The sequence below is a fragment of the Telopea speciosissima genome, chromosome 4 (genome assembly GCF_018873765.1).
Source record: "Telopea speciosissima isolate NSW1024214 ecotype Mountain lineage chromosome 4, Tspe_v1, whole genome shotgun sequence".
In the NCBI taxonomy this organism is placed as follows: domain Eukaryota; kingdom Viridiplantae; phylum Streptophyta; class Magnoliopsida; order Proteales; family Proteaceae; genus Telopea; species Telopea speciosissima.
In genome coordinates this window covers 69,214,004-69,225,568 of record NC_057919.1, presented here as the reverse complement: position 1 = coordinate 69,225,568, position 11,565 = coordinate 69,214,004, and the positions used below count along the sequence as shown (strand labels likewise).

The window sequence follows — 11,565 nt, the reverse complement described above, 5'->3', positions numbered from 1 at the left end:
TCTACTTCTGAATACAAAATCCTGCACCATAGTTTGGGAAAGAGAACACTGGGTTTTGCTGAGAGAGAGGTGAGGAACCCATGTTGGAGAAGGGGAGCATGTGCAAGGTTGGGATGCTTTGCACGTGCCCTGCTTCTCCAACAAGGAGCTACTCACCAAGTTGCAGACTAAAAACCAGGCTCCTTCAATAACCCAATTACCAAAATTCTGATGAGATGGGAGAAGATGGGGAAGAAAGCTTCTCTATTTATATCAGTAGAGAACTGAACATAGTGGAGAGTGGAGAGCAGGGGAAGAAATTAAAAGCAAGGATCGATGGAGTCTTGAAGTGGGATATCTATCTTTAATTCAAAAGTTATAACAGGACGGAAAAAAACAATCAAGTATTGTGTTTTTAAGTGTTTGAGTGAAACAGAGTAGAAGACCAGTGCTTGCTCTTTTCCTTTAGACTTTTGCTATACAAAATTCATTCAAATAGTAAATCATAAATATGGAATTCTCCATTTCTTTATAGTCCATACAAAACAAATATTAAAGGAAAAATGACAACCACAGCCTTGTCTGCCTTAACCCCCACAAGCCCATTTCCAAACATGTTAAAGAAGATATCTTTCATTATTTTTTTTGCCCTTTTGCTTTCTAAGGCATAGTAGTGAATCTTAATCATGGGAAGATGAGGGCTTATTGATCGAGCTCCCTTGGCCAAGCAAATCCCAAAGGAGGAATGAGGTTGTAAAACAGTAATTCAAACCTTTCAAACAAAGGTAAGGATAACTACCCAATGAGGTCATAATCCATTGAAATTGCAGTAGCAAAGTAGCAAGAATCCCGGTGTGATGATTGAGAATTTGAGATTGAGCCACAAGCATGAGACGTCTGACGTTCTTGCATAAATTGGGTAGGTGAGGAAAATTATGACAGGTATTGTTGATTCTTGGAATTTGTGCTGTGGGGTCTTTGCTTTCAGACTCAGTTGTTGATGAAGTGGTGTTTCTGTTTTATTTTTTTTTTATTTTTTTGGTTTAGGAGAAAGACTGCTAATCAATGCTGCGCCTCTGTGTGTATTTGTGTTCAGACATAGCCTAGCGCGAACAGAATGGTACACCTCTGTTTCTGTCTTTCCAGGAGGATACATCGGCCTTTTTGCATTAGCTGTGTCTGAGCACAGATACACGCCACGCCTAATGATCGGTTAGTGTTCCTTTTATCTTTTTTATTTAAATTTTATAGTTGCTCATTAATCTAGTAGTGATAATATTAATTAATTTCTGTGGGATCACAAGGACAAGTGGAATATTGGGTGGGTTGTACCTAGCCCAAATACATTTCAACTCAGCACTAAGATGATGAAATGAAGACGAGGATGATGGTGGTGGTGGAACCACGGGAAGACCATAAAAGGTCATTGTGGAGTACTTTTTATGAATTATGGATGTTTGACACTCTGGATTGGATCGGATTGCGTCAGAAATTTATGTGAAAAGTGTTGCACGATGGGGCAGAGGGGGTGGGGGTTGCGTGTTGGGCGCAAGTGTTTGATGAAAGTTGCTGTGGCTGTGCCAGTGTGTGCCCTGCCCTGCCCCTGCTGCTGCGGTTATGTTGTTTTGGACAATCAGGGAAGCCTTATCCAGTCTCCCCTGCGTGTCCTTCCCATGTTGATATGATTCTCTTTCTCAGGTCTCTCTCAAAAATTTATGGTAGATTTGGCTTTGGCCCTCTGACGCATTTCTAGTTAATATATGTTTCCTGCGCAATTAAACAAACATATGGAGTGCATTGTGAAAAGACAAGAATGCTGTAGATGTCCATCGATCTTTATCGTTGGAATGGCAGCTAAGGATTATATTGAGAGGAGACCCCATCAAATAACTGTGGACTAATTAATTACACAGATCAGATACAGATTGGTGTACCATGGATTGTGGAGTGGAGGTGGGTAGTTGGGTGGAAAATTATCTCCTCCAGTTTGCTGACCGGTCCAGTTCCCCAGTTCCTCTAATAGGGGGATGGTGGACTCCACTTGGGCAGAGCATTTGGGCATGGGCAGAGAGTTCATTTCAACCCCCTTTGTTAGAGGAACTGGGGAACTGGGCCGGGCAGCCAACTGGAGGTGATAGAGATCAGTAGTTGGGTGTTTAGTGATTAATTTAAAGCAATCGTCACCCATGTCTTGTTTGGGGAGAACATTGATTCTGGTCAATCCGTTCCAATCCAATCAATAGATTTCCTTCTGCCTTTTCTCCAGCTCTGCAAAACCCAAAAAAGAGAGAAACAACAGAGAGGAGAGAGAGGTCAGATTATGAAATTTCCTACTTGTAACTGAGAGAGCCGGATTTGGAGCCCTCAGTCTTATCAAAAAAAAAAAAAAACAGAGAGCCCTGAGCGTTGAGATGGTAGATTGGAAAAATCGTATACAAAAAGATTCCAATCTAAAGGTATCTGGTAGGAGTGTCTCTGCAGGTGGGCCATGCCACTTGTCCTATCCACACCTGGATTTCAAATATGAAAAGTACCCAACACAATGACTTTCCAAACACTAACTTCCACACCACTTGATACATGACAGTCAAACAGACAGGCGGCGGTGTTGGGCTGTGTATTTAAACACTACAGGTCATTGGATGTGCCCCACACTTCACATTGCGCGTTACAAAGGAGCCCACAACACGTGACAACTAGTGGATTAAAGTGGGAGAGATTGTTTGACTTTTCTCTTTGCATCTATATCCCATTTCGTCTACCAAAAATAAAAAAAATAAAGGCTGAAAGGATGAAAGTTGAGTTGAAAACAAGAAGGGAAAAGTTTATGGATCTCACACCTTCTGTTTTCAATAAACACATTCTTATTGAATGATTCGTTAGCTTCCTTCTTATTGGTGTAAAATTGTCCTCTAGTGAATAGTGATTTTCGAAAAGAAAAAAAAAAATTTAACTCTAGCACCGTATGAAATCTCCTTCTTAACAAAAAATAAAATATGTTAAATAGTTACATATATATATATATATATATACTATACGAACACTGCGGTTGTTGCTTTAGTCAACAGTGGACATGAAGTGACAACTTTTGATACCAGTTATACCCTCATAAAGGATAAAGGGTGATCATGTACAGACACGAGCGTGTATGAAAAATAAGACTTATATAATATTAACTCTATTGAATACTATGAGCTGTTTTTATAGAATTTTTTTTTTTTTTTGGTAAAAAGCTGTTTTTATCTAGATCATACATTATTATATGTGATGAGAGTAATTCTAATGATTTTGTATTTACTTTTCTTTTGGATATTAAGAATGCATTTGAAGAATTTTTTAGTGTCTATTTTAAAATAGGATCGCCAACTCATATACTTATAGCCCATAATATAGCTACAAGGGCAAGGAGAGATAAAATTAGCTAGTTTGTAGTGGATGATGTAGCTTATTTTCTATCTTCTTAGTGTTTGATCTTATATTAACTAAACTAATTTCATTTGGATCGATTTTCCCTAACCTCCGATGAAGAGAGAACCTAATAAGCCACCATATCTAACCCCTTGATTGGACTAAGAAAGAGTATTTTTAACTTGCTATAATAAGGGGCGGGAGTTAAATGATGAAATTTATTGTCCAAGAGTCCAATCATAAGATTGCGTCACCTCACCCTGGGCAGCGAAACTCTCTATTTTGTTTTTTGGCAAAAGGTTTCATGCACTATTGTGTATGGTGTACGACTGTGCCTGCAACCGTTGGGTGGGAATGAGGAATCATGTACTGTACACAATCATATCCATCCAATGGTTGAAAGCACAACCGTGTCACATGCATGGATATACATGGAACCTCTCCCCCTTTTTCTTTTGTTATTGTTGTTCCTTTGCAGGAGTGGGGTGGATTGGGGATTGAGCTCATCTCCTACGCGGCACAGTGTGCAGCACACATCGTTCGACTAGGGAGTCCTCGATCCACACGTCAATGCATAGGGATGTGTGCAATTGTGTGGATTGGAGCTCCCCAACAGTACGATGTGCGCTGAACGTTGTGCCACGCACAAGTGCGCTGGAGAGGTGCCGGATCTGTGGGTTGGGGGAGAGGGAGAATGAAGGCGGGATTCAAAGCTAGGCATAAGAGAATGTAGATGGTACCCCTACCACCCTACGGCTTTGACTGGTGGCAATGGAAATAAAGGGTTGGGAATTGAAATCAGGTCAACATTAAAATAAAAAATTTTGTAATTGTTACTTGACATAATTGTGTAATTAAACTCCAAAATATTTTAAATTCGATTACAGTTTACTTTGAATTGTGTTTGGTATATATATTCTTGGTATGCATGCATTCTAGGTCAATTTTACATTCTTGGATGAAAAAAATAGTTGTTTTTAGGGAAAATTACATATATCTCCCCTGTACTTTGCCCTAATTACACATTCCTCCCCTTGATTGTTGCACCTTACATACGATTTCCCTGTAGTTTTCGAAAAATTACTAAGTCTTCCCCTGCCGTTAGCATCTGTCTGTTAAGTATTGATGTGGCATAGTTAAATTTTTTATAATGCCCAAACTAAACCTTGGTCATTGTGAGATGACCCTTTTACCCTTCTTCTTCTTCCTCCTCTTGCAACTTCGTCCCAACCATGCTCCAGCAACTTCCGATTTTGACATTGAATCAAACTTTTCTGAACCCAACAATACCATTCTTCTTCTTCATGCTGCAATCCCACCCGCCCCCACCCACACCCACCTCATCATGGATAAATTCATATTTTTATTACCCTTATTCCATTTCATCTTGCTTTCTAGGGTTTGTTAAGAATCGTTCTAACTGGTCCTTGGATTCCTGTGAACTCAATTAACAAGTGTTGAAGACGATAATGTTCGCTAGGGCTTGCAACACAGGTTTTCAAGTTCATGACTCCTTGAGAGGTAAGTATCACGTTCAATCGAACTGGAATTAATGAGATCAAATTAGCAACGAAATTTCTGCAAATTCTAAAATTCTATCAATACCCATCAATCAAAGTTCCTAGAATAAAAAGGTTATCGAGCTAGCAATTTGTATGATGAAAAACAACAAAGCAACGATTTGTACTTTTAGGGCCCTTGGGATGGAGGGGGAGCTTGAGATTGTGAGAGAGACGATATCAAAAATGGAAAAAACTATAACATTTTCTCAGGAATAGTTGAACTAAGCAGGCACACTGAAATCACAGGCAAACGGCTCTTTTTTCTTTTTTGCATTGTGGGGGTGGGAGGAATGGGACGGGAATTGTAACCAACACCTAAGGCATATCCAAAGATTACCTTCAGATCTCCATCATGAACATCGCGTGCTGAGACAGCTTTTCTCCTCAGCCTTCCATTGTGAAACTCAATTTTTTCTTCAAAATCACAATTTGGAGTAGGTTGCCGCTCTTTATCTCCATCTTCTTCCCACTCATCGTCACCTTCTTCATCAGAATCATCAACCTCATTTTCTGCAACTGCATGTTTTTCCCCTGACTTACCTTGCTCTGAAGATTCAGATTTACTGTCAGTATCAATTGTTCCATCTTCCCCTGATTCAGCTTTCTCAGAAGCAAATGAGCCATCCATATGCACCATATCCATAACACAATCTTCAGAATAACATGCTCTCACCCTTATCTTCTGGTGAAACAGGAGGTTTCGCACCAAAAAGTGTAATGAAGCTCTTTTCTAATTTTTCATCAACTGAATATTTCGTGTTCTGAAGTGACTTCACTAATACTTCACCTACAACACGGTCTTTTCCCGATATGATCAGAAAACAAGCATTTTAGCAAGGAGGAGATACCAGTATACCACAAGATGAGATTCTGGCTTTATCTCACTTTACAATCCCAATAGCTTATCTTCACTAGACATTATTACCGAATTTGTCCAGATCAATCCACCAATAAAAAATTCTAAAGAAAGAAATGACAACAACAACGAGGAAAGTAAACAAATGAAAAACGGTCCAATAGAGTTACTGAATTAGTGAATTATCTGGGGAATGCAGTTATATGAAAACAAGGGATACCTTTTCGTGTTGTCCCTGCATTCTCATCATCTCCTGATGTTGCTTACCGTGAAAACAATCTCTGAAATCTCTTTCCTGAGAAAATTCCCAGCAGTACCAGACATTCTTGCGAGCAACTTCAGCAATTGCAGGGCTCTCGTTTCATCATTTATATTCGATTATCTGTTTGGTGACTGGTCCTCAGAACCCTCTTTCCGGCATGTGTGAGATCAACAATTTTTTGTAGGAGACCTCTAGTGTTACCGTATAAGAGTCCGAGGAGGAGGAGGAGGCGATAGTGGTGGCAGTGGAGGAGGAGGCAGCGGCTGTAGTGATGGCGGTGGTGGTGGTGATGGCGCCGGTGGACGAGGAAAGAAATAGGTGTTTTAAGTTTGAAGATGATGAAAAGGGTATCATTGTAATTCTACTTGTGGTGTTTTAGAACAAGGGTAATATTGTCTTTTCAAACCATTAACTAACAGCACCTTAACACCGTTAGTCATAAGGGGTCAAAATATAAGATGGGAAAACCGAGGGGAGGAACATGTAATTAAGCCAAAGTACAGGGGAGGTATATATAATTTTCCCTTGTTTTTATCATTTTAGAATGCGATGCATACCAAACTCAGCCATAGTTTGCAACTGAATTCCTAGGTTTTGAGAAGTAAAAGAAAATTTCTATTTGAAAATTATGATTTCCATATTTAGTAAGAGTTTAAGATAATTTTATAATAATAATGATCTTTTTTCCTAATAATTATACAATTTCTCATTTTCTTTTCCAAACTAATTTCACTTCCCTTCACCGTATTTGCCACCAGACAGGGCCAACTGAATTTTGGAGATGCAGATTAAGCCTTGGGCTTAGAAGGTGGATGGGCCTCAGGGCCCATAAGGCCTATAGAACCGATAGTGGACCCAGATGATGATGGCGTTATAGGTCTCTGATGGAAAATGCTGAGTGAGCTACTCTAATCCAGTGATATAGACGACCAGCACAAAAAGCTCGTATAGGGCAAGGTTTATTGTGTTACGTGAATGGTTCGTGATCTCGGTATCGGCTGGATCAGATCGGCTGATACGGATCGGGATCGCCCAAACTCAGGAAAATATGACACTTTTGTCCTTGTTTTCTTATTTATTTAAATTTTTACCCCTGTCCGTACAGCTAGATCGGATCGATATCGGGATCATTCTCGGCCGATACCGATCCGATCCGACCAAAATCGGCCCATCCGATCCGATACCTCAAACCATGGTTACGTGGATTAAGTGTGGTCAAAGTCAGCCCAAGCCTAGCAGTATCCAAGGAATCTCATCCACCAATGGTGTCAGAAGAATATTTTTTTCACTAGTGATGTGACCATGTGATTAGATTTTTATGTCGTCATTAACTCTCACCCTTATTGTACAAGGTCAAAAATATCCTTCCCCATGCTAATCAAAAGATTCAAATATCCATGTGAGAAGATTCTCTATTCACTATAGGTGACGAGAAATTGCGTCTATGAGTATTTGTTGCCTCCACTCACGGATCCCATTCACCGAGGGGTGTGAGAGGGCAGGAAAGGGTATGAGAGGGTATTTTGGGACATACCAAAACCCTAAGAGGGGTTTGTGAACCTTAGGATGATGGTGAACCGTCCTCTATGGGTTGAGGGAAACTTAATCTTTCTTGCTATGGCAGAGGCAAGGGGAATACCAGGATGTAATAGATCCGACGGGGGGAGAGTCGAACAAGTGACCTCTCCGTAGACTTAGGCCAGCGCTATAATGCACTGGCAACCACCACCATGCCAAGAGACGCTTACCTTTGAAATATTAAGTTAATGTTGCACATTAAACATGAACTATGATACCTAAACCAGTAAACCACGGAGTCATGTATACATGTATGATATATATTTTAACATATGCATATGCTAGGCCCGGTTCAATCCAAGCCTCAGTTAATAGACCTAGCCCAGCCCAACTGTTTGCTTTGAAATCCCAATCTTAACTCAGCCCACGGGTTAAAAAGCCTAACCTAGGCCTGAAATTTTCAGTTATATTCAGGCTCGTTAGGCCAAACTTGCACCCCTTATTATCCATGCTTTAAAGAGATAGATAGTGTTATAGGTATCGTGATTGGCCGATATGTATTGGTATCATCGAAGATCCATCGCTACTACTAGGGTACCAATACAGATTGGTTGTACTGGCTAAAAAGTGGTTTTTTTTTTATTTTAAGAAGGGGAAAGTTTTCATACACGGTTGTGTAAGCCGTGTATGTGAGAGGGTGGGAGTTTCAAGGCATTAATTAATGGGTGGGGGATTATGACTTTTCCAACTCTTTGTGAGAGGGGACACGACTGTGTATGAAAACTTCCCCCTTTTTTTAAATTCAAAAGTGACTTTTCAATCTCGAATCAATCTAATATATCATACAACCCTGATTCAGTTATTGGTCCGTGTCAGTATCAACATTGAGCGATACAAAATCCGATTACGTGTTTTATAATCTTGTGGCATGTTGGATTTTGGTATCGGGATCCTCTGCTACTGCCTATTTGTGCGGCCGATGTGCAGCCTCACACAGGCAGGTGTGGACCCATGTGGGCCCCACCCGAACAGGTACTCAGGCAGCGGGTAGGGCGGTCATTTCGTCCCCGCCTGTGTGAAGCTGCATGCTGGCCACATAGGCAACGGCAATAGAGGATCCAAATCCCTGATTTTGTGTCCTTGTTGGATGTGAAAGTTGTTCATTATTGGAAAATTATCCTCTCCAATTCCTTAAAGCTTGGTGGCTACACCAGTGCTAGTTGAAGATGCTTACATGTGGCAGCTCTAACACATGGCAGTGCTTAGATGTCTGAACTACCATGTGTCCACATCTCCACCTAGCTGTGTCAAGCTTTAGGAATTGGAGAGGATAAGAATACGTTCATTATTAGCATCCTTATGACAATAGTTTTTTTTTGATAATCTTTATGGCAATAGTGAATGCAGATATTTATTCTTAAAAAGGTCAAAAAAAACAGATATTTATTGATGAACGATGTGATATGCGTAGATGGACTCTTTTTTTTTTTCTTTTTTTTTTTTCAATGAGAGAAATAAAGTAGAAACAGTACAAAATAAGATTATTGAGAGTTGGCCACCAGCTTCAATCAATGGAGGATTATTATTATAATTTTTTTTAAATGGTGAAGAATGAATAGTTCTGTAAATTTTTTATGTTCATCCTTGTCTGTTTTAGTGTTTCTTTTCCTTCTTTCTTCCTTGCCTATCTCTTTGTTTCTTTTGTATCCCTCTATCGAAACTCGAAAGGTTGTTTGCTTAACAGGTAAAAGCTATTTGCATGGATCTTCCTTTGTAATAGTTCAATACTATAATATGACTCGTATGATACCTGCATGAATAAGATAATGTCCCAATTTTGGTGAAGAAACCTACTTCATCTCTTAAAAGATAAATTAGGGATTTCAAAGACTGCCTTCTATTTGATTATCGTTGCCATAAATAAACAAATACAATAACAACTACTTCTTAGTTAACGAACTACCCATTCCCTATCAACTCGTCAAACTTCTTTCCACTTCTCTCCTTAACTTCCCTTCACTACTTACCCGTACATAAGCCATTTAAAACACTCTACATCCTCCCTAAATATTTGAATTACACCCCATCTCCCATAAGTGTAACACAACACTGATGAGCAAAGAAAGAAGAATAATATAATCCTAGGATCTCCTTGTGTAGGCATGTAATTATAGAGGACGAAAATTGGTTGTTGCCTGGGTTTCAGCTATCTTCATGCTATCCCAATCATAGGCTCCGATTTGAAATCTAAAAGCGTATTTTGAAAAATACTAAATCCTAAGAGGGTATTTATGAACCGAAAGGGGAAAAGGATTATTCCAAGTTTGTGCTTTTGAGTGGGGCCCAAATTTTTTCATGTAATTATTCCCCACCCCTCTCCCCTCTTTTTTGATTCATGAATGAATTAAGGCTAGCTTCTTTGCATCAATAAATGGTTCGAGTTCTTGCAAAAGCTTGGGTTTGAATATATATATATATATATATCTCCTTTACATAATCTCCTTAAAAAATGGAAAATCAAGTTATATCAAAATAAATGGAAAAAAAAAACCAGAGAAAAAAAGAAGTATTCTTTTGTGGGTTTTTCGCTATGGTTACGTACCAAAATGCTGAGTTCGAAAATGGAAAATTTGGTAGAATTGGAGTTTATCGTGGAGGAGTTGTTCTCCATGGGAAGAAACAAAGGCGCAAAGTTTCTTCCTTTTCTGTCCTTGAGATTGGAAAATTCGCTTAGGTGTAGGTATCGAGTTTTTTTTTTTTTAATATTATTATTTTATTGATCCTACTTTATCTTATTCTATGGGGGAGGAGAGATGTGAACTAGAAGACTTAGAACCCAGACCTCCTAATAGCAATGGGCTTCGACACACCACATGCTACTGAGTGCACTAGGCACATGTTCAAGTTTTGGATAGTTTGATTAAAAAGAATCGAATGATTTGGCCAATTGAAAATTTTAAACCCCAATTTTTTAGTACTTAGTGTAATTTTTCCTTAAAGGGTTTTGTACAATTACCATCCCAAAATCTTTCATATTGATTGTTACTCTTTCCAAAAACTTTGAAACAATTGTTACCCTCCCATGTTGCATACTTATAACTAGCTGACCCCCACCGTTACAGAACCGTAACAGAAAGGGTTAGGTGTGAGAGTATGCTGTTGTCACTGATTTTCTAAAACCAAAATGCCTTTTTGGATGGTAATTGTAAAAAACTCCCACCCAAACACCGACCCATCTCCTCCTCTTCCTTCTTCTCCTTCTTCTTCCTGCTCACATTAACCGTACGAACCTCCAAGCTTGATCCTTCTGAATTTCTCAATATGCTTGGAGGATCTGAATCACCTGGAAGAACCTGGATGCTTATCTTCACTGCTAAGGTTGGTAATTAACTAATTTCCCTTTCTTGGTGGGTTATGGATTTTGGATTTCTAGGGTTACTATTCTTATTGGGTACTCACAGATTTTTCAGGTGAGGTTTTTGTAGGATCGTTTGAAGAGTAGTACTTATTTCCCTATTACTGCTGTTCAACGATTTGATGCAGCGGGAAGCAATTTTTTCCTCACATACTTAAGTGTACTAAAAGTTCTCACAGTTTGTCAATTTGATTTGCAGGGAAAAAGGATTGAGAATGGAGATTTTGAAGGGAGATTTTCATGGAAGAAGAGAATATTGGCTTTTATTTTTGAGTGTGTCAGAATAAAGGTTGGGCCATATGTTCCACTCAGATAAGCTTGGGGCAAAAAGATGAGAGGGAGCCAAGCACCAAAAAAGATCCCTTTTTCATCTGGTTTTACTTAGATGAGGAAATTGCTGTGGCTCAAGGAAGAGGTGGTGGAACAGCTTTCTGGTGCCGCTGTCGCCGTGTGACATGATTATGTGGACCTCCCTTTCTCTTATTTCCCTTTCTTTTTGAAAAGATGTGACTAATGTACACATTGTAATCTGTATATTTATGCATACCAGTTATCATATTCAGAT

General features: G+C 39.3%; 1 pseudogene; it reads left to right on the top strand.

The window, feature by feature from the left end:
- Window positions 1-10,864: 10,864 nt before the first annotated feature.
- Window positions 10,865-11,565, top strand: LOC122659599 (annotated as a pseudogene).